At 37.0% G+C, this 22,071-nt stretch overlaps 1 long non-coding RNA gene across 1 annotated transcript in view; it reads left to right on the forward strand.

Moving 5' to 3' along the window:
- The first annotated feature begins 957 nt into the window (after positions 1-957).
- LOC138157245 (uncharacterized) overlaps positions 958-22,071 on the forward strand; it is a 59,686-nt gene continuing 38,572 nt past the window's right edge. The window contains exons 1-2 of the long non-coding RNA XR_011167335.1: positions 958-1,131; positions 21,289-21,442. This is a non-coding gene — a long non-coding RNA (uncharacterized lncRNA). The remainder of the gene's footprint in view (positions 1,132-21,288; positions 21,443-22,071) is intronic.

Consider the following 22,071-nt stretch of genomic DNA (forward strand, 5'->3'; position numbering starts at 1 on the left):
TTTCAAGGGAAAATATGATCATTCAGTGGAATAGAGGACTTTAAAAACTTTCTTGATGAAAAAACCAGAGTTGAATAGAAAATTTGACATTCAGATACAAGAAGCAAGAGAAGCATGAGAAGATAAACAGTGAAAAGAAATCATAAGGAATTTATAAAAGTTGAACTATTTATATTTCTACATGGAAAAACAATAATTGTAACTTATGAAACTTTTCTCAGCATGAGAATAGTTGAACGGAATAGAACCCCAATTGCCCTCCAAAAAGCAAAAAAAAAACCTATATAAATGAGAGTTATTATTATTATTTATTTTTATATGGCGAGAACTTATTTGTGATGACAGACCTCTTTGAGGAGAGAAAGCCCGCCATAAAGAGAACACTCACTAAAGTTGGAGGCAGGCAGCTTTTTACTCTCTCTGTCTTTGGGCACCATTTCCTCACCTGTAAAATGGCACAACTAGAGAGACTAAATGATCTCTCAGGTCTCTTCTTTCTCTAAATGCTAAGATTCTGTGCAAACTTTTTGCCAGTGGTCATTTTTTAGGACAATTTAATTTTTTTTTTTTTTTTTGCTTTTTGGAGGGCAATTGGGGTTAAGTGACTTGCCCAAAGTCACAGGGCTCGTTTTTGTGTTAAGTGTCTGAGGCTGGATTTGAACTCTGGGCCTCCTGACTCCAGGGCCGGTGCTCTACCCACTGCACCACCTAGCCACCCCCAATTTATATAGTTTTTTAAGGATTAGTCATAATGCTATGAGTTTAGTTAGTGCAAATATTATAATTCCCATTTTATAAATGGAGAAAATAAGGCTCAGGTAAAGTCATCTGCCTAATATCACTGTCTATAGCTCTAGTAACACTAACATATCCGCCACCAAAAGAATAATTATAAACCATGGACCCTTTAAGAAAGTAACTTACAAAATTCCATTATCTGAAGTGTCACTCGGCACTCCTGGTTGTCAGAGCTGGGCGTGTTTTCATGAATTACCAGTGCTGTTTGTTTTTCATTTATCAGTCATCAGCTTGTCAGCTGGGCCATTCATAACAGCTTGTGGCAGCTCATTGGGGGAGTTCAGAGCTGGAGGAATATCCCTATCGACTCCCACACCTCATTGTGTGAAAGTGGTGAGCAGCATTGCCTTTTTCTGTAAATATTACAAGCAAGGCCTAAAAGGAGAGCTGTGGGAAAATGAATGCAACAAGCCTCACCTTGTAGCTAGCTGGCTGTTGGCTGAAAGGGGGCGGTCCTGTTGACTGACAATTCACACAAGTCCTTGGGTTTCAGGGACTTGGCTGAGGACAATGTAGTCATTCTGCTTTGAAGTCTTGTATATGATGGTTAATTAGACAACATTTAATTTGACTCAACATTTGTGTCAGTTTTTCGAAAGTGAGATTCTATAATTAGGGAATACAGATCAGGTTTCTGTCAGACTTATAACCTCTCACTCTCATTTAATGCATACTTTTACAATGCAATGTCACACTTGGTGTGATAAATTTTCCCCACACTGTCTTTTATGCCTGACTAGTAACAAAGTTGCCCATGATACAAAGCTGACAGCAAAAGGAGTCATTCCCATGGATCTAAGGGCACACAACTTTGTAATATTTACCACTGAGTTTATCCATCATAGATAATTATGTGATTGGAATCACTGTCCATTCTATTTTTCTGGGACTAATGCAGCAAGCCTGCACTTCTGCTTGAATTTCTGTGTTTAATCTTGATGGGGCCAAGGACTTCATACATTTTTTTTTGAATCTTCACAATGCATTAATCTAATGAGTTTCAGTTTAATTTTTAAAAAGCACATAGATTCTGGGAATAGGAAAGGATCCTGAACAGGAAATCAGGAAATCTGGGTGCTACTCCTAGTTCTTTTCCTATAAAGTGATCTTTGGTAAGTCATTTGGTTTCTCTGAGCTCCTGTTTTTTTCCTGTAAAATGAGGAATTGGGACTAGATGGTAATATTAATAACACTGAAGTATACTGACTGCTAATATTGATATATGCCCACGTAATACTTACAGTCCAGCTGACATTAAAATAGTGCCCCAGAAACCTCTTCATTCTACCCCTGGACTTCTGGCTTTGGAAGTGCCCCCCACCCTTGCAGGTTCTCCCTCTGACTGGCTAGTTCCTCCCAGAAGCTCCACTTTAAGGAGGCCCAGGCCTCCTTAAGTCTTCATTCTTCTCCAGGCTACATTCCTGACTCTTCTGGACTTTAGAATGACCCCAGTCAGGTACCTTCATCTCTTCCCCTCTCCCCTTTGAGCTCCTTTTTTATGTGTTTTCTTCTCTCATTTAGTATCTAACCTGCTGGAGGTCCGGGATTGTTTCTTTCTATTTGTCTTCGTATTCCCAGTGCTTAGCACAGGGATTAGCAAATAGTAAGCACTTAATAAATAGTTTTTGATTTGATTTGACTTGATGGTCATGATGCTCTTGTAAAGTACCATGGGTATTATTATTCTCTGGCTGCAGCATGAGCCACAGTGATTCAGGCCCCAGAGCAATGAGCCCTGACATGGACACTGGCAAAGGTAGTCTCAGCATAACCCTTTGCTTACTGTGATGTTGTTGTTATTGTGTTTGCTCTTCATTCTCACAGACCATGACATAAGGGAGATGACTTGCAGTTGACTTTGATTTTAGTGAGGGAGGGCTGTGCAAAGTCACCAGCCTCACTTTCTCCTCCAGAGCCATATGGGTCCAGTGGCCAGATGTTCACCAGAAAGACTGGAGATGGCCCAGGATGCAGTGGGGGGACCCTGGTCCTTTTAACTTAAGGTCTTATCAGGTTCTCACTTTAAGTGAGGTAACACTCATAGAATGAGTTGGGTCTCCTCCAAATTTCTAGTGGGACAGTTTTCAGTGGTTATTGGATGCCCCTTTCTCAAAGACAGCTTGGAGGACCAAAGGGTGGCAAGGTGGAGAGGTGGCTTACTCTCTGGTGTATGTAGGAAAGAGATGAGATTGTCTCCGCAGACACTGAATAGGAAGGGGTCAATCCCTCAGTTGAGGCCCCTAAAGCACAAAGATTAAGAATCTTTCTCCCCATCCCATGAGACTTAAAGAAGGGAAAGTCCCAGTTGGTGGAACCAAAGACACTAAATAGAGGCTAGTACACACAGAATTATTCTCTGTATTGACCCCAGCACTGGTACAAGTTGTATGAAAGAGAGCAATGATCTCTTATGCCTTAGTACAAATGATATTGACAAGAAGCAGTGACTGTGTACGAAATATCCTCTCTACAAGAGTCCTGATGTTCCTGCTCACTGTCCCTTTAGGAAACTCCTTGTGAACTGCAAAGGTTTGGCATTGCATGGACAAGACTATTAAAAATCTAGGACTTAGTCCCTTTGAATGGTGGAGGGGAAGCCTGGGATTTCTGTTCTTCCTTCCCACATTCAGTCATTTCTTCAGGGGACTATTATATGACTTGTCTTTTGTTTTTCTATCTTTCTGTTTTAGTTTTTCTTTCTAGTTTTTCTACAGTGTTGCTTATGCCTGACTTCCCATACCCTGAGGTCAGGATTATTCATTAATAGTACTGAAGCCATTGAAAGGGTAGAAGATGCTCTAGAAGACCTTCAGAACCTTGCTACCCAGAGATGAGATGTGGTAGGAACAATATCCCATGAACCACTGGGGCTAGGCCGGTTTTCTCCGGTAAAAACATTGAAATCATTCTTTAGACTTAATTGACTAATAAGGTAAAGGCTGCTACCTGCCAGGTGAAACTTGATTCTTTCCTCAGGCTTCTGATAGCCAAACCATCATAGAGAACACAGATGCAGGGAAGCTGTACTCAAATGAATTAATATATTTTATTGTTGAATATCTTTTCCCTGCTCTGAACATCCTTTCCTTGCTATGTATAACCAAACATATCTTTGTTAACTGTCCAAAAAATAAAAGTAGTATTGTTTTTGTTTTATAGATAGGAAGTTGTGATGGAACAGAAAGGTAATTTGTGCTAGAATATATGGGCAACTAGGCAGTACAGTGAATGGAGCTATGGACCTGGAGTCAGGAAGATTTATCTTTCTGAGCTCAAATTTGGCCTCACACACTTCCAGCTGTGTGACCCTGGGCAAGTCACTTAACCATGTCTGCTTCAGTTCCTCAACTGTAAAATGAGCTGGAGAAGGAAATAGCAAACCACTCCAGTACATTTGCCAAGAAAACCCCAAATGGAGTCATGAAGAGTTGGACACAACTGAATTAGTGAACAACAACAACAACAAAGCATGAATGTAGAGTCAGAGGACTTGGGTTCAAATCCCAGTTTTGTCACTTACTGTTATTTGTGTGATCTTGAAAAAGTCACTTATCTTTCTGGGGCTCCATTTCCTCAAGTGTAAAATAAGGATATGAATCTAGAAGATGTTTGTGGTTCCTTCCAGGTCTAGATCCAGTGCAAAATAATGGATAGAGGGACAGCCTTGGTGTCAGGAAGACCTAGGTTCAGGTCCAGCCTCTAAAATATCCTAGCTGCATAACCCCAAAGTTTCTGATTTTTTAACCTCTCTGCATCTATTGACATTGTCAATACCCCTCTTTTTGATACTCTTTTCTCTGTAAGGTTTTATGACACTCTTCTTTATAGGTTCTCCTCCTATATGGACAACCACTTCTTCTCAGTCTCCTTTGCTAAAACTTCATCCAGATCATGCCCACTAAACATGGGTGAATTCCCCAAGGCTCTGTCTTGGACCCCCTTCTCTCTACATACTATCTCATTTGCTAATCTCATCAGCTACCATGGATTCAATTGTCATCTCTACATAGATATTTTCATGACTATTTATCTAGACTTGACCCTTCTTCTGACCTTGTATTTCCAACTGCCTATTGGACATCTCAAACTGAGTGTTCCATAGACATCTTAAATTCACTACATATAAAACTGAACTCATCATCTTTCATCCACAAACCTCCTCTCTTCAGACTTTCCTATTACTCTCAAGGGTATCACCATTCTCCCAATCACTTAAGCTTGGTGTCATCCTTTACTTCTTACTCTCACTCACCCCCCCCCATATCTTTCCCCTGCACCAAAATACAGGTTCAGATGATCCCTTCCTTCCCACGTCTCTTGCAACTGAGTTTCTATGTTCCCAGTTTTGTGGTGGATACAAAAAAAGTCTAAGACAGAAGAGGATCCCTTGGTCCCTCAGAGTTTACAATTGATCTGGGGAGATCAAATTAACACACTTGGGACAATAGATACTAAACCACACAGTACTAACTACAAAAGAAACGTGAGAGGTGGGAAAAGTCAATGTGGGCTAGAAAGCAGCAGGATATGTGGAGGAGGAGTAATGAAAATAATTATAGTCAACTCTCAGTTTTTCAAAGGCTTATCGAGATTTGTTTCTTTTGCATGTTACTTTCTGCTTTTCTCCTTTCCTTCTTGACCCCTCCTCTGGCTCTTTTTGTTGTGGCAAAAGAAAACCCCAAGAAACTAAAGGAATAACCATGAATTGAAGAATGGTTGAAGAAGTTATAGGATATGAATGTGATAAAAGAACTATTGTGTTTAAGAAATGAGAAAAACAATTTCCAAAAGATATGGAGAGGCTTTTGTGAACTGATGCAAAGTGAAATAAGAAGAAACAAAAGAACAATTTAGATTATAGCATTGGGATTATGAAAAGGAAGAGTTTCAAGGACTTTTTCAAACCAAAGGAGAGTGAAATGAGCAGGACCAGATTAATTTTCTACAATAACAGCAACACTGTGGGCAACAATAACAACCAAAATTTTAAGAACTCTGATTAATACAGTGACCATTCATGATTCCAGAAGACTGATGATGAAACATGTTATCCACCTCCTGACAGAGAGGCAATAGATTTAGGGTTAGAATGAGCCATAAATACTTTGTATACCACCAATAAATTAATTTGTTTTGCTTCACTACAAATATTTGTTATAAGGGATGTATTTTTTTCTTTTCTCTTTTTTTCGAATGGGGTTGGGCATGGGATGTTGAAAAAATAGAATTCTGTTAATTAAAAACAATTAAAAGTAGAGAGGTTGGGATACTAAAGATGTAGAATGCTACAATGTCCTTTCAGATGAGGCCACTGTGTTGTTGGTTTTGCTTAACTGTTTTAATTTGTAAAAAAAAAAAAAAAAGAGAGAGAGAGAGAGAGAGAGAGAGATCTCTTGTAGAGTTGACTAATCTGAAAATGCTTATAATGCAAAAACAAAACATACCAATAAAACTTTTTAAAAACTCAGGGAGCAACAAGCAGGTAGAAGTTACTAAAAGGCCATAAAAAGAAAACTTTCCTGGCAATTAATCCTACCCCAAAATGGAATGTTTGGGTCCCAGATTTCAGGCATAATTTGGACAATCAGTTTCCAGAGATAAAAAAGATTCCAATTCAAATATAGTTTGGATTAGATTGCCTCTGACTTCCTTTCCAACCCCAATATTCTTTGATTCTATGATGAAACATATCAGGAAAGCTGGCTATTCAAAAGAAGTCGATAATGAATACTTATATAAAACAAAAATGGAACCTAATTTATATTTTTAAGCTTGACTTTGTATTTAACAGGTTGGATTTTGTTTTTGTTTTTAAGTAGTGCATAGGTATATTCAAATGAAGGAAAATAGTTATTGTTATATTTTTGTGAGAAGACTTGTTTGGTGATTGTCAAGAGTAAATTATGGGGGTAGCTAGGTGGTGCAGTGAATAGAACACTGGCCCTGGAGTCAGGAGGACCTGAGTTCAAATCTGGCCTCAGACACTTAACATTTACTAGCTGTGTGACCTTGGGCAAGTCACTTAACCCCAATTGCCCTGCCCTCCAAAAAGCAAAAAAAAAAAAAAAAAAAGGAAATTATGGCAAAGGAACTATCAAGGTAGTATCTAGGCCAAAGTAATAATACTATTCAATGGGAAATAGAAGAAACCTAATAGCCTAATTATAATAAATTCCTTCAAACTTTTCTCCTTTATCAAGATTACTCAAATGCTTCTCTTTTTAACTGCTATTCATTCATATTTCTGAAGCCACGACTTTCTTCTACACTGACTTTGCAATGTAACCTAGTTAGACCAGGCTCCCCTTCCCAGAAGAAGATACACATGAGATGGGGTGACTTTTGAATATCTGTGAGTTAAATATTCATGAACATCCAGGAAAGGAACCTATTTCCAAAAGATTTCTATGAACACTTGCATAGCCTACTCATGATCGGTGTATACAAATGACCTGAGATCTGTTAATTCTATGGATTTGTAAGGAATGTCAGCTCTCTTTATTTTCCTTTTTTTTCAGTATAAAACCACACAGTTCCTAATCTCTGTGGGCCATCTAGTCCTGATCTGTTGTCTACAGGGAGCCAGTTGCCTGGGTGGTAGTTATGTGTTCAGTATAATTTCTCCAAACCATGACAAAGTAGGGACTCAGGATGACAGTGCAGCAGATGCATGTCTTGTAGACTTCTTGTATGAGTGAGTAAATCATTAATGGTTTGTACATATTAATAAACTTTTTAGTTAGATCAACTGTACATGATGCTTTATCTCTGTTCCTTGAAATTCTGGTCCTGATTGGAATAGCTTGGCATGTCTTTCCCCTCCCCTCCCCTTACTATAGGAATCTTGTTTTGTTTTGTTTTTTGTTGTTGTTGTTCATTTGTTTGTTTGCTTTTTGGAGGGCAATTGAGGTTAAGTGACTTACCCAAAGTCACATGGCTAGTTTTTGTGTTAAGTGTCTGAGACCAGATTTGAACTCAGTTCCTCCTGACTCTAGGGCCGGTGCTCTATTCCCTGCGCCACCTAGCCATCCCAACTTGCTATAGGAATCTTGATCAATATTTCTTGCCTAATCATTCACTATGCCAGTCAAAAATGGCTCTTCTACATATTTAGAAGGGTTATGTTGTAAGGAATGTGGTAATTCCTGAGAATACCTTTTACCCTTATGGAAATGCCTTTTGTAAAGGACTTATATGAATAGAATAGTACAGCACCACACTTCAGTTGTCTAGAAAGAGCTAAAGACAGAGGGACATACAACTTAACAATACTTTCCATTTGGACATAATCCACTTGTGGTCATAGATCCAGACCTAGAAGGGATCTTAGAAGCCATCTAGTCCAACCTCTTATATGAATTTTATATAATATGAATTGAAATACAGAGAGGCTAAGTTATTCAGTAACTAAGTAACACAGGTAACAAGTGCCAGAGCCAGGATTTTAACTCCTATTTGCAGCATGGCATACTGGCTAGGGCAGTAGACTTGGAGTTGGGAAGATCTATGTTCAAAATCCTGCCACAAATACCAATTATCTAGATGACCCTGGACAAGTCATTTAACCTCCTTGTACCTCAAGTTCCTCATCTATCAAACCAAGGGATTGGATTCAATAGCATCTAAGGTCTCTCCCAGCTCTGAATCAAAGGTCCTGTTCTTTCTACTGCACCATCCTGATTTTGCTGTTTATTGATTCTTGGAAACCAAAGAACACACTGATAGATTTATTATTTGTTTTTGTTTTGGTGTCTGCCTCCTGTAACAACGAGACAACAGTAAATGTGTTCCTAAGGATGAGAGAGCTTCAGGAATTTGTACTTAGAAGATAATCTGATTCTCAGGAAGCTAAAGGAGTCTGTGTCCTAGCGAAAGCCCTTTTTCATCTTCTAGCTCTTCTTTGTTCTGCAGGGAACAAAGTTTGTCATTCTGAGACCTTTGACAAAGCTCAGGTAACCTCTGACAGTGCATGTAGTGCCAACAAAGAAACACTGTATTCCTTTGTAGAAGACTTTGAGACTTCAGTCAGCATTGGCTTTCCAGAAGATGATGAGGTTGTTTCTAGCAAATTGCTTGACCGTGGTTATTTGGATCCACGATTTCTCTGAGGAAGAGAAGGGGCTCAACATGAAGATGAAAAAGATGACAGAAAGAGCAGCAGAATCCTTCAAGTTATGATCATGCAGGCAGATGAGCTAGTGATGGACAATTCCTGATAAAGTATTCTCTTTGATTGCCTATGGTTTGTATTCTTAGCTGTGATCTGGAGAAACATGATGGTTTTTTCCCTAATTAATTTTACTAATTTTTCTTTGTTTTGAGTGTGGAGAAAAAGATATTTGATTCTTGCTTGAACAAAGTAAGAAATGAAACTAGAACTGACTATTTTCTTTAATCATTAATAACATTGATACTATGGTAGGTCTAACATAAAATATTTTTCTTTGTATTTCAGATTTCAAATGTATATAGGTCAGCATTGTCCTTTACTTTGTCAGGAGACAGTTATGAAATTTTCTTCCGATTGCAAGATTAATTCTTTCCTCATTTTAAACAATTACCCTAATAACAAATTAGAAGGCTGGGTAGACAGCAGCCAGGCCAATGTGTCCCAATCATCATGCTATAACATGGATGATTTCACTATTCCAAGAATCATAGAATGGAGGGCTTAGAAGATTTCTTAGAGATAATCCAGTCCCTTCCCCTCACTTTACATACTGGGAAACAAACTGAGGACATGACTTGCCGGAGGTCACACAAATAATAAATGGCAGAGCTGGAATTTGAACAAGGTCTTCTGACTCCAAATCCAGGGTACTTTCCACTATATCATATATCTACTTATATCTCTACCCTTGAGCATCACACTTCAATATATTCTACAGAGAGAGAGAGAGAGAGAGAGAGAGAGAGAGAGAGAGAGAGAGAATAAGAAACAGGCAGACAGATACAGAGAGAATGTTTATCTAGAAGAATGAATGTTCAGCTTATAGATAACTCTGCTTTTTATTTCTTTCTCCTTATCACCTTTGGCTGGCTTCAGAAGCTCTACTGGGAGATGTTCTCATACTGAGGGAGGGGTGGAGCAAAATGCATCTTTTTTTTTTTAAGCAATTGGAGTTAAGTAACTTGCTCAAGGTTACATGGCCATGTGTTTCTGGGTGGGTGCTAAGTGTCTGAGCCCAGATTCAATCCCAGGTTATCCCGCCTCTGGGGCCGGTGCTCTTACTCACTGTGCCACCTGGCTGCCCCCAAAATGCATCTCTTACTCTAGTCTAGACTCTTTCTCACAACTCCCACTGGCTTAAATAACAGGTTAAACAGAGGTTAGCATGCTAAGTTCTTTTATTTACCAGTGCGCATCCAATATCACAGAAGAGACAGGTAAAAAGCAAATGGGGAAGAGGAGTGGCTACTACTGGCCATCATAAACCCTTGGAAATACTTAAACCAGTGCTCAATGTCTGACTGTAAGGGTGGGACATAGATTTTATGCTTGGACACTTTCGAAGGAAGGTAGTTAATTCAGCAGCCTTCTCCACGGTTTGGGATTACAGGGGAAGGTAAAATTCCACAGAGGGAGCATTCCCATTGAACTGGGTCTATTCAGCATTGTGGTGCCTCATCATCATGGCCCTTTACAACCAGCTGTTCCACTTAGTCATCATCATCTCTCTGAATGAAAGAGCTGTGGAGAACAAGACTGGATACCAGTGCCTTCCCACATGTTCCCAAGATGAAGGATCCTCCCCTTCCCCAAATTCTCAAAACACATCTTCCTCTTTCTCCTTTCAGCATTATCCTAGAATGTTTTGTAAATAATCCCAGTAGCCTTCATTACTTCAGTATCCAGTAAAACCCTGAGAAAGCATCTGATTCCTTATGGTTTCTCTGATGTAAATTCAAAGCATTATAATTTTGGTAGCTATCATTTTTATGCCTTATTTTTATTTATACTGCTGAGCTGTTGAATTTGTGGTATTTAGAAAGCTTGCTTCCTAATATTCTATCTAATAAGAAACAAACTAAAATTCTCCTGCTTCACTTCAGATAAATCCAAATTTCAAATGAGCAGTATGGATTAATGGATAGAGAAATAGATTCAGACGGACTGTGGTTGAAAGGGATAGAAGGGAAGCAGTGTGGTATGTTTAAAAAAAAAAAAGCCCTGATTCTGCAATCCATAGGCCTGGGTTCAAAGCCCACCTCTGATGCTTAATTCCTCAGTGAACTTGAAGAAGTAATTCATTCTTTCTGAGCCTCAGTTTTGTCATCTGCACAATGAGATGGGTTGGATAAATAGTGCCTTAAAATATAGTTTAAGATCTAGTGCCTCAGATACTTGCTGTCTAATCCTGGGCAAGCTCCTTAACTTCTCTGAGTCTGTTACCTCACCTAAAACTGAGAATAACAACAGCACCTATTTCATAAGGTAATTGTGAAAATCAATTTATATGATGCATGTAAAGTACTATATAAATATTAAAATGTTATGTAACTGTTCGCTATAATTACTACTATTATAACACTTCATTTAAGGAAAGAATCAAATAAGCAAATCTAAACAGAGACTAGACAATTTAGAAAAAGACCCAAAGTCACTCTCCCTTATGATACAGTCTCTGAGAATGGGAATGGAAAATGTATAATAAAATATGGAAGCTGGAGGAAAAATAATGGAATTTTTTAAGGTTAGAAGAAGAAATGAGTTCTCTACAAAATAGAAATACTTAACTTGACAATAGGATGCAAATAGATATTCAAAGGGAAGATAAATCTTCCAGGAAGCCATCATGAAAGATGTCTTTCATGTCTTCATGAAAAGAAAACTTTTATGCCACTTCAAAAAATGACCAAAAGTATTGGAAGTAGAGGGCAATGTTCAGCTGAGAATTCATAGAACACCAATAGAAAAAAACCCCAAGTTTCAATCACCAAGAAACACTTTAAGCACATTTCAGAACTACACCATCAAAGAACAGCTTTTGCAAGGAGCAATGTTGTTATTCTGTAAATTGTTCTCCTGGTTCTACTCACTGCACTCTGCATCAGTTCATACAAGTCTTCCTAGGTCTCTCTAAAACTATTTCATAAAACAAAATAGCATTCCATTTTATTCATATATCATAATTTGTTTACTGATTTCTCAATTGATGGGCATCTCCTTAGTTTCTAGTTCTTAGCCACTACAAAAAGAGTTTTAATAAAAATTTTAGACATATACAATTTTTTTCCTTTGATTTCTTTGGGCTATAGGGCTAGTAATGGTATTACTACTTTTAAAAAATGTTGTTGTTGTTGTTGTTGTTTTTTAGTAAGGTAACTAAGGTAGGCAAGGTAAAATAGATATAGGAAAACAATAATGATAGAAGACTTTTCCTCTTTCAGATCTTGATGAATCCAATAGAAAGAAAAACAAAAAGGAAAATCTAGAGCTGAACATATTGTTGGGTAAATGCAATTTGGCTGACCTATGGAAACTACTGAATAGGAATATTGAAAAACATAAATATTTTCAGTATCTTATAGTGCCTTTAAAAAATTTATCACTTTCTTGGGCATAAATGAACCATAAATAAATGTAAAAAAAATGTAAAAATAAATGTAAAAAAAATAAAAGTGCATTCTCTATACATCATAATATGGGAAAATTATCAGTGAATAAAGGAAAAATGAGCAAAAGGTAGAGACTCAAATGCAAACTAAATAATGATATCGTGAATAATGAATAGATCAAAGAATAAATTGTGAAAAAATAATTATGTAAATAATTATGTTAAATATGATGACAACAATGATGCAACATAATAGAACTTGTGGGACAGAAATAAACAATTCTGAATGGAAAACATCACTGCACATATTAACATTAACAAATATATTAACAGAATGGAAAAGGAGAGCATCAATGAACTGAACTTTTAAGAAAAAGGTAAAAGGAAAAAAATAGTGAAAAATAAAGAAGAAACAGTAAAAAAATAGAAAAAAGTGATAGAGTATTTAAACAAAACTACACATTGATTTTCTTTAAAAAAAAAAAAACTAACAAAGTCAATAAAACATTAACAAACCTGAATGAAAAAAGTGAGGAAAACCAAATGATGAAAATAAAAAATGGCAAAGTGAATTCACAACAGAAAGAAAAATTTAAAAAGAATTATCATAAACTACTATACAAAATTATATATCAGCACAACTGAAAATTCAATGAAAATTGATGAGTATACAAAATACCTAAATAAGAAAAAGAAGTCTCAAATGACCCAAATTTATTGACAGAAATCAAGAAAGGTAGAACTCAATTTCTCAAGAAAAAATATGCCAAGGTTAGATGAATTTACAAATTAATTTTATCAAAAATTTAAACCACAATTAAAATCTATGCTACAAAAAAATTTCCTCAAAAATAAAAGACAGAAAGCACACTATAAAACTTCTTTCATGAAATAAACATAGTCCTGATATCCCAACCAGGGAAAGATAAAATAGAAAAAGAGAATTAGAGACCAATCTCACAAATGAACATTTATGTCAAATAAGTTACCTTATCATATCATCTGTAAATAAAGATAATTTTGTTTTTCTTTTTGCCAATATTTTTATTTTAATGTTGTTCCCTTCCCTTCACATTAGTATGTATGCCTACATATAGGTAACATAAATGGCAAAACTCCAGGAAACCAACAAAGAAACTAATTGTGATTTGGCAGCTTAAAAAAAAAACCTAAAATAATCTTAAGCTGCATTTAAAGGATATAGCTCTGGGAAAGTTAAGGGATAGTTCCATTCCTGTTTATCCTTGTCAGACCTCTTCCCAAATATTGTGTTCAATGGGTACCACAGTTTATGAAGGACATTTTTAAACTGGATAGTAGCCAGAGGAGGGCAACCAGGATGTTTGAAGGGCCTTGAGTTCATGTCAAGTAAACAGCAACTGAAGAATCTGGGTGTGTTTAACTTATAGAAAAGAAGACTTTGGGGTTGCGGTCAGGATAGTTATCTTAAAGTATTTAAGAGGCTGTGTTCTGGGCTAGGTCTGGCTCAGTCCAGTTCCCTATTAGTTTCTGTTCAATAGTAGAATGAAATGAGGTTTTTTAACATTGAACAAAAGGAGATTTTTTTTTTTAGCCAAAACAGGAGAAGGATTTTGATGATCCCTCACTTTGATTCAGCTAAGTTAAGCTCCCCATCCTTGAGTTGCCCATCATGGTCCACCAATTAAGCATCAGAGCACATCTGGAACCCCCTGTGGCTATTTTGTACTCAGACAACCAGGAAGTGATGTTGACAGCCTGAGTCTTTAGTCCCCTAAGACTAGTAATTCTCAAGGGTGGTTTCAATTACTTTTAAAGAGAAACACTTTCAGGAATTTGTTTTCCATGACTATATATGTTTGTGATGAGTTTTCTTGCCTTCTCAATGGGTGGGGGAGGATGGAGGGAGAGGGAGAGAATTTGGAACTGAAAATAAAATTGAATTTGAAAAACTAGCTTAACTTTCATGGAGATGAAAGTCAGGATATTGTTCTCTCCATAAACTGTCATGTGGAAGAGGGATTTGATTTATTCTGTTTGGCCCCAGAAGGCAGAAACAAGAGCAATGGGTAGACATTCTTAGCAGATTTAGGCTAGAAGTCAGAAAAAATTTGCTAACAATGAGTCCTCTCCAGAAGTAGAATGGGCTGCCTAAAGAGGTGGTGGTTTCCCTTTCCTTGAAGACTTCAAGGCCTGGGACAACTTGTTAGATACATTGTAATAGGGACATTTACTGAAAATGGAGAGAGGATGCCATTGTCCTCTTTGAGAATGAAGGACAAATAACCTGTGAGTAGTATGAATTGCCCTACTGTGGACCCAACTGTCAAGTTCAAGTGGAGAAATGTAGTTCCTCCCCCTGCCACTCTCCCCTCCCTCCCCCTTCTTCTCCCCCTTCTCCTCCCTTGCCCTCTTCCTCTCCCTCTCTTTCCCTTAAACACAAATCATTCTGGCTCTCATTGCTTGGCCAACAATAGGTCCCTGACCAAGCCCCACCTGGTCATTGTTTGGGCTGGGACATCTCACAGTGAATAATAGATATTTTTGTTTGGGTCAGAAACCCCTAGGGTCTTACCCTCCTGTATTGATTCTTTTCTGATTAGGTAGAAGAGGCTATTCTTTGCCTTATTTCTAACTTAGCCTTAATTACTAAATAGGTGTTGCCTCAATCAAACTGCAGCCAGGGAAAAGCTTTAGCTAAAAAAGACCAAGGTCTTCCATTGTAAAGTCATCCTGATCTATATCTTGCCACTGGGTCCAGATGGCTTGGGAGGAGAAAGTGAGGCTCATGACTGAGCAAAGCTGTCCCTCACTTAAATTCAATTCATGGCATCACCTTCCTAATGCCATGGTCCTCTTTGAGAAGGACAAACAACATAAAGGATGGAGCTGACAAAGTAAGTTTGGGGGAGTAGCTAGTAGGTCAGTTTGGACGAAAAGCAGAGCACCTAAAGTAAGGAGTAATGTAAAATAAGGCCGGAAAGGTAGATTGAAATCAGATTGTGGAAGGCCTTGAACACCAGACTGAGGAATCAATAGCTCATCTTAAAGGAGATAAGGAATCCTGAAGGCTTTTGAGCCCAGCCACAGTGTGATCAGATTCATGCTTTTGAAAGATTATTTAGGTCATTCTAAAGAATCAATTGGAGGGGCAGCCAGGTAGCACAGCAAGTAAGAACACTGGCTCCAGTGTCAGGATGACCTGGGGATCAAATCTGGGCTCAGACACTCAGCACCACACCCAGAAATAACTGGCTGTGTAACCTTGAGCAAGTTTGCTTTAAAAAAAGAAAAGAATCAATTGGAGATTCAAGGCAAGGAAAACTACTAAGAGGCTATTATAATAGCGCAGCTATTTGCTAAGTGGTTGAATAAGAGCAGTCATGGAAATGCAAAGTAAACCATGGGGATATTTATTAAACATTTCCAATAAATGAGCAGAAGTCATGGGAACTCATTATGTTAACAGAATCAAACACTAAATTGGACCCAGGAGTTAAGAAAAAGACATATTTTGCAGCAAAACATTAGTTGTGATAATATTTAAAATGGAACTTCCTAGAGCTTATTTTTAGCTACTTATATCAGTTATTAGATGCATCATATGTATTTAATTTTGAGAGCCAATTTGTATAATTTTGAAATTTTATTATTTATTTTAACATTCTTTTTTTTTAAATTCTGAGCTGTGAATTCTCTCCCTCCCACCCCTAGCTCATCCATTGTGAAGGCAAGAAATGTGATCTCAATTATACATGTTATATCATGCAAAGCACATTTCCATATTAACCATGTTGCAAAAAAAGCTAGAAAAATAAAATGAAAAAAATTTACACTTCAACTTGCATTCAGATTCCATCATTTCTTTTTCTAGAGGTGGGTAGTATTTTTCATCATAAGTACTTTGGAATTGTCTTGGATCATAGTATTGATCAGAATACTTAAATCATTCACAGCTGATCATCCTACAATATTTCTATTAGTGTATACAATGTTCTCTCTAGTTCTGCTCACTTCATTTTTCATCAGTTCATATAAGTCTTCCCAGGTTTTTCAGAAACCATCCTGCTTGTCATTTCTTGTAACACAATAGATTTCATCATAATCATATACAACAACTTGTTCAGTCATTTCCCAATTGGTGGGCATCCCCTGGATTTCCAATTCTTTGCCACCCCCTCCTCCCAAAAAGAATTGTACATATAGATTATTTTCCTCCCCCCCTCCCCTTTTTGGGATACAGAACTAGTAATTATATTGTTCAGTAAAAGGGGATGCACAGTTTTATAGCCCTTTGGGCATTGTTCCAAATTGTTTTTCAAAATTATTTGATCAATTCACAACTCCACCAGCAATGCATTAGTGTCTCTATTTTGCATCCCTTCCAATATTTATCAATTTCCTTTTCTGTCATGTTAGCCAATCTGATGACTGTGATATAGTACCTCAGAGTTATTCGAATTTGCATTTTTCAATAGTGCTTTAAAATATTTTTTATATGACTATAGATAACTTTGATTTCTTCTTCTGAAAACTTCATGTTCATATTCTCTGACCATTTATCAATTGGGTAATGACTCATATTCTTATAAATTTGACTCATATATATATATATATATATGAAATGAGACAGAGGAACTTGAGGTTAAATTTCCCCCCCCCCACTTTCCTGCTTTCCTTCTAATCTTAGATGAATTGATTTTGTTTGGGCAAAATCTTTTAAATTTAATGTAATAAAAATTATCCATTTTATATTCCAAAATTCTCTCTCTTTCTCTTGTTTGTTCATAAATTCTTTCTTTATCTATAGAACTGACAGGTAAAATTTTCCATATTCCCCTAATTTGCTTATGATACCACCCTTTATGTTTAAGTCATGTACCCATTTTGATCTTATCTTGGTCTACAATGTGTGATACTGGTCTATGCCTAGTTTCTGCTAAAATGCTTTCTGGTTTTCCCAGCAACTTTGTCAAATAGTGAGTTCTTGTCCCCAAAGTCTGGATCTTTGAACTTATTGAACACTAGATTGCTATGGTCATTTGCTTCTATATATTGTATATCTAATCTATTCCATTGATCCGCTACTTTATTTCTTGGTTAGTACAATGTTGTTTTGATGATTACCACTTTGTATTATAGTTTCAGATTTGATACTGCTAGGCCATAATTCTTCACAATTTTTTGCTTTTTGGGGGGGAAAGGGGGGAAGGCAGGGCAATGGGGGTTAAGTGACTTGCCCAAGGTCACATGGCTAGTAAGTGTTAAGTGTCTGAGGTTGGATTTGAACTCAGGTCCTCCTGACTCCAGGGCTGGTGCTCTATTCACTGCACCACCTAGCCACCCCCACATTTTTTTTCACTGATTCTCTTGATATTCTCAACCTTTTCTTCCTTCCAGATTAATTTTGTTACTATTTTTCCTATTTTTATAAAATAATTTTTGGTAGTTTGATTGATATGCACTGAATAAGTAAATTAATTTAGGTAGAATTGTTATTTTTATTTTTTTGGTTTGGCATACCCATGAGCAATTAATATTTTTCAAGTTGTTTATATCTGACTTAATTTGCATGAAAAGTATTTCGTAATCCCTGGATTTGTCTTGGCAGATAGACTTTCAAATATTTTATATTGTCTGCAGTTATTTTCAATGGAATTTCTATTTTTATCTGTTCCTGCTATGTTGGTAAAATATAAAGATGTTGATAATTTATGTGGGCTTATTATATACATATATCCTGCAGCTTTGCTAACATTGCTAATTGTTTCAGCTAATTTTTCAGTTGATTCTCTTAAGTATATTGATTCACTAAGTGTACCATCATATTGTTATGAAGAGTGATAGTTTTGTTTCCTCATTGCCTATTTTAATTCCTTCAATTTCTTTTTCTTCTTTTATTTCTATAGCTAACATTTCTAGTACAATATTCAGTGATAGTGGTGATAATGGGCATCCTTCCTTCACCACTGATCTTATTGGGAAGGCTTCTAGCATATCCCCATTACAAATAATGCTTGCTGATGGTTTTGGACAGCTACTACTTGTCATTTTAAGGAAAGTTTCATGTATGTCTATGCTTTCTAGTGTTTTTAATAGGAATAAGTATTGTATTTTGTCAAAAGCTTTTCCTACATTCATTGAGATACTCATATGATTTTTTTTGTTGACATGGTCAATTATACCAATTTACTGAATGAGCCTTGCATTCCTGGTATATATAAATCCCACCTGGTCATAATTTATGATCTTTGTGATATACTGATCCACATTCTACACAAGCAATTCTCTTTTTTTTTTTAAGGAGGGTTAGCTAGAATGTTCTTTCCTCATTCTCTGCTCTCTAAGAACCTGAATCTTTGACAGATGCTCAAATAACTTGGGTTCTGAATTGGTCTTCTATTTTATAGATTACCCATTAATCTGAACAGCTATTCTTTCAGTTTATTCAAGAACAATTCTTACTTAAGCTAAAGTGTTTGATTAGTTAATTAAGATTTGTTCTCACATCATTGAGGTCTCAGGGTATCTTAGCCCTTACTTTAAATGGGGTTGGGGTGATTTGAATGCTTTACTTTATTGGACCCCCACCTTTACACCTGATGTATCTTCTCTTCCCTTCTTTACCTGTTGAATTCCTACCTGTCCTTTCACTCTCAACACTAATGCTCACCTCCTTTGTGACACCATCTCTGAGGGTCATTGTCAATAATTACCTTCCCTCTTGTATCTCAAATAATAGTTAGCTTTACAACTTTCTGAGGCACTTGCATAGTATTATACATTACTGCTATCTGTGTTTTTATCTTCTCCTCCTGCTAGGCTATAATTTTTATCAGGTCAGTGACAATGTTTTAGCTAATTTCAGTATTTTTCTTATTACCTAGGATAGTCCTTTGACCACAGTAAGTATTATGTGCAAAGAATTAATACTTGGGCAAAAGTTTGGCTTAGCTCAGAGGATAAGGGCGTAGCTTCTTACTGGCAGATAGGGAAAGAGAAATCAAGAGTACTTTTTTATAACCCAGGGCTTTGTAGGAAGGGAGCCTCTCCTACCTTCACCCCTTCCTATTATTTGCTCTAGTCACAGAAAATTACCTTAGCTGCCTGCAACTTAGTCCCATGTAACACTGAGGGATTGTATCATATTCATGCTTTTTCCCAGATAGGAAAAATAACACCACCACCACCTGTTTCTGGCCCTTGCCCTTTCTTTGAACCTATGGAAATAGGTAGAGATGAAAAGAACACCTTCTGGAAAATGTCTAAGAAACACATATCTTCCCCACCATGACCCATTAGGATTTTCCCTGACCAATCACCATGGCTTTTAGTTTGTTCATACCTCTAGCTATTGTTTCTCTAGTTACTGTGTTCATAAATTTCACAGGGATGTACTTCAGTTGACATTTGTTACATTTGGGGAGTCAAATCTTCATACTTATTTAAACCAACTAATTCAAGTCTGGTTTAATTCATGTATCATCCTCGGAATATCTGGAAATGCCTCCATTGTGACTATACCTTTAAATTGTCATTTTGCTATTTAGCATCCTGAAGGGGACATAGAGTGAAATGCAGAGGGAAAATATTTATTTGTCTTGTAGGGAGTGAGTGAAAGCAGGTAGCATAAACTATCAGCACATGGGATCTTTTCAACTAATGTAACTCAGAGACCATTAGAAACACATGGTCTAGTTCCGTAAGATGAAATGATAACTGCCTAAATGAGTGGGCTCTATTGGACAACTCCAAAGAAAGAGTAAATGAAAGTCCCATGGACCTGCCCTTTGTGCCAAAGACTCACTTAACTTGAAGAAAGTCAAACTGCTGACTGGACTCCAGGAGCTAGTTAAGTGGAAGGCATGTGTGTGCTGGCCTGCTTTGTCTGACTCATTACATGACTTCTCACTTGAGAGACGGGTTTTTCTCATGTGTAACAATATTAATTATCAAGTGATTTTAAAACATGTGTGATGTATGTGTGCATTTATTTCACAGGAATGGTATAAAGATTAAATACTTAATGAATCCATTTTTCATATCCAGGATATATTTGCCCCACATCTAAATATATCTCTCCCTTCTGTTTCTCATGAGAAATATAGCTATCTTTATTATGTAATCAGTGATATATCATTCCTTCTAAGCAGGATCTAATTTTAGCAACATGATGAATGGTTCATGTATGTATTCCGCTGCCCTCTGCTGAATGGAATATATATCAGACCTGCTCAGGTGTTTGCCATTTCTTTATATTGGTGGTTCCTTCAGCTCCCCAAGTAGCATTTTTATGACTGAAAGGCCCAAGTTCTATTCTGTAAATTGTAGCACTGGGATCTATTTGCAGACAGCCTCATGTGCAATGTGTAGGTCTAACTGTGGCTGTGTTTAGTTTTTAGCATCAGTCTACGAATCTCCTATTCAGTAGCTTTTTACACAGTTAGGGATGTCATTTTAATTCTTTTGTTTGTTTAATTTATATTCAAGACTAGTTCTTGAGGTGTTTTTTAATTTTAAATAAGGGCATATTTTCAGAAATGCTTAAGGAATGAATGAATGGAAAGTATTTATTAAACACTTACTATGTGCCAAACATCAGTGATACAGATACAAAAGTGACATCATCCCTGCCTCAAGGAGCTTACTACCCCCCCCCCAACACTCAATAGTATTTTTCCCAATTATATGAAAAGATAACTTTTAACATTCACTTTTAGAAGATTTTGAGTTCCAATTTTTTCCCTCCCTCTTTTCCCCCCTCCACAAGATGGCACACCATCTGATATAGTCTATGCATGTACAATCATATTAAACATACTTTCACTTTAGTCATGTTGTGAAAGAAGAATCAGAACAAAATGGGGAAATGACAAGAAAAAAAAAACAACAAAAAAGAGAGAAAATAGTGTGCTTCAATCTGCATTCAGACTCTGTAGTTCTTTCTCTGCAGGTGGACAGCATTTTCCATCATGAGTCCCTTGGAATCATCTTAGATCATTGCATTGCTGAGGACTAAGTCTGTCAAAGCTGGTCATCCCATGATGTTGCTGTTACTGTATACAATGTTCTCCTGGTTCTATTCACTTCACTCAGCATCAGTTCATGTAAGTCTTTCCAGATTTTTCTGAAATCAACCTGCTCATCATTTCTTAAAGCACAGTAGCATTCCATTAAACTCATATACCACAACTTGTTCAGCCATTCCCCAGTTGAAGGACATCCCCTCAATTTCCTCTTCTTTGCCACCACAAAAAGAGCTGCTATAAATATTTTTTACATGTGGGTCTTTTTCCCAATTTTTAAAATCTGTTTGGGATACAAACCTACAGTGGTATTGCTGGATCAAAGTGTATGCACAGTTTTATAGCCCTTTGGGCATAGTTCCAAATTGCTCTCCAGAATGGTTGGATCAATTAACAGCTCCACCAACAATGTTGTTCCAATTTCCCCACATCTTCTCTAATATTTATTATGTAAGCTACTTACTTCTAATAGGAGAGACAATGTATATAGAGTAATCATGGTCAAGGTGGGGAGTTATGCTATAAAAAAATCACAAAGGTGAGTGGAATAATAGATTGATCCATTAGTCCATCCTTTCCAGAGGCAATGGTTATGGTGATCTGATTATAGTTCTAGACAAAGAGGTGTGATGAGAGTATTGGCTGGGTAGTGGCAGCTGGTTATAAGAGCAGCTGCCCAGTGGAAAATGGCTTGAAGATGAGGACCCAAG

The sequence above is a fragment of the Petaurus breviceps genome, unplaced genomic scaffold (assembly GCF_028583685.1).
Source record: "Petaurus breviceps papuanus isolate PSGF00001 unplaced genomic scaffold, PetGlider_PUasm1.0 171, whole genome shotgun sequence".
In the NCBI taxonomy this organism is placed as follows: domain Eukaryota; kingdom Metazoa; phylum Chordata; class Mammalia; order Diprotodontia; family Petauridae; genus Petaurus; species Petaurus breviceps.